We start from the raw sequence: 2,287 nt of genomic DNA, 5'->3' as shown, positions 1-2,287 counted from the left end.
AAAGTGGGAAAAGATAAAATCACATCGAAAGCATCTGAGGCAGTGAAAGTTGTCGGAATCTGAGTCCCATGTGAATTACAGCCGAGTCACTTACACGAGCAGGTCAAAGGAACGGGAATTTGAGCAGCCTAGTGTGCCCCCACAGTGACTGCTTGTTACGAGAAAAGTGGAAATCATTTGTGAGAGAAGAAGTCAAATTTTACAACTGAAATAGAGAAATAACGATAAAAAAAATCAAATTTTTTGAATAAAAAACACTCCCAATCAAGTTCTTAGTAGGGATTTTGATAATTGATTTTTTGTCCGTTAAAAATAAAGTGGGTTTTACTTGTGAGAGAAAAATTCAAAAATGACTACTGAAATAGTGAAATAATGGTCAAAAAGTGATTTTAATTAGTTTAAAATTTGTACCAAACAAACTCTCATTAACATGAGATTTTTTGAAAAAATAAATTTAGAAATAATGAATTTTTTAAGAATATCTATATCTATAATAATAATAATAATAATAATAATAATAATAATAATAATAATGTATCACATCAAAGGAAAATCATTTTTTGTATATATATGTGTGTGTGTGTCCTTTTATGAAAGTCGTGTTATTAATTCTCAATTAATTAAAATTCACATTAATCTAAATTTAATGAATTTTTACTTAATGAATCTTGAATTATATAAGTCTAGAGTTATTATATATGAATTTATTCATATTTATGTATTTAGAAATTTTAATGTGTGTTTAAATTTATGTGTACCTTAATTTTCATTTTTCGATAAGTAATAAATACTACATAATTATTGTCCTTTTATGAAATTTGTGTTATTAGTTCTCAATTAATTAACATTAACATTAATCTAGATTCAATGAATTTTCACTCGATGAATCTTAAATTATATGAATCTAGAGTTATTATAGATGAATTTATTCATATTCATATATCTAAAAATTTTATGGGTGTTTAAATTTATATGTACATTACTTTTTATTTTTCGATATGTAACAAATACTACATAATTATTGTCATTTTATGAAATTTATGTTATTAATTCTCAATTAATTAACATTTACGTTATTCTAAATTCAATGAACTTTCACTTGATGAATCTTGAATTATATGAATTTAGAGTTATTATAGATGAATTTATTCATATTCACGTATTTAGAAATTTTAACAGGTGTTTAAATTTATGTATACCTTGCTTTTCGTTTTTCGATATGTAATAAATACTACATAATTATTATCCTTTTTATGAAATTTGTGTTATTAATTCTCAATTAATTAACATTCACATTAATTTAGATTCAATAAATTTTCACTTGATAAATCTTAAATTATATGAATCTAGAGTTATTATAGATAAATTTATTCATATTCATGTATCTAAAAATTTTAATGGGTGTTTAAATTTATGCATTAACAATTAATTTTAATGTGTCAAGTGTAACATTAAAAAATTGCTCATTTATAGTATTTCATTATTACAAAAAATTTGAATCATAGAAATTGAGTTTTAAAAGTACAATTCTCTACTCTTAACTTTCTATGCTAAATTTTATTTTCTTTAATTCGTCCGATATTTATCAAATCATCCAACTAATTGGTACCAAATATTACTTTTTATATCACTTATAAAGTATTTTAAAAGAACGTGCAATGCACGTTTAACTTTGACCAATATAATTAAAAAGTAAGAAAAAAATATTAGATTTATGTATAATATATTTTAATGTGAGAATATGTATTTAGAAATAAATTTTAATATTATTTTAAATATTCTAAAATAATAATTAAATAAAATAATGCATTCTTCGAACTTTATACATATTCTTCACATTAAAAAAAACATATTTTTCAAAATCATAAACACTTTAAATCCTTAAACTTTATACATATTGTTCCAAAATTCAACAAAAACATATTGCTTAAAATAATAAATACTACAATTACTTGATAGTCCATTCTTACAATTAGATTATACATGAATACCGACTTAAGAAATAAAAATAAAATAAAAAACTTAAATCTTGTCAGCTCTTTATCAAATTCAAATTCACAATCTCCTCTTCTTCATCCAATTTATCATTTGTGTCATTCGAAGCAAAATTATCTTCATCAAGCTCCTTTATTTCAACTCGAAAATTTCTATCACATCTATAAATGGTAAGATATCAATATCAACATCTTCCTCATCATCACAAGCATCAACAATAAAAAATTGTGCATTACTAGCATCACTTACTAGTAAAGTTTCTAATTTATCATTCATCCTCTTTTGTTTCACC

This window comes from Olea europaea, chromosome 13 (assembly GCF_002742605.1).
Source record: "Olea europaea var. sylvestris chromosome 13, O_europaea_v1, whole genome shotgun sequence".
NCBI lineage: Eukaryota > Viridiplantae > Streptophyta > Magnoliopsida > Lamiales > Oleaceae > Olea > Olea europaea.
Note: the sequence above shows the minus strand (reverse complement) of the source record.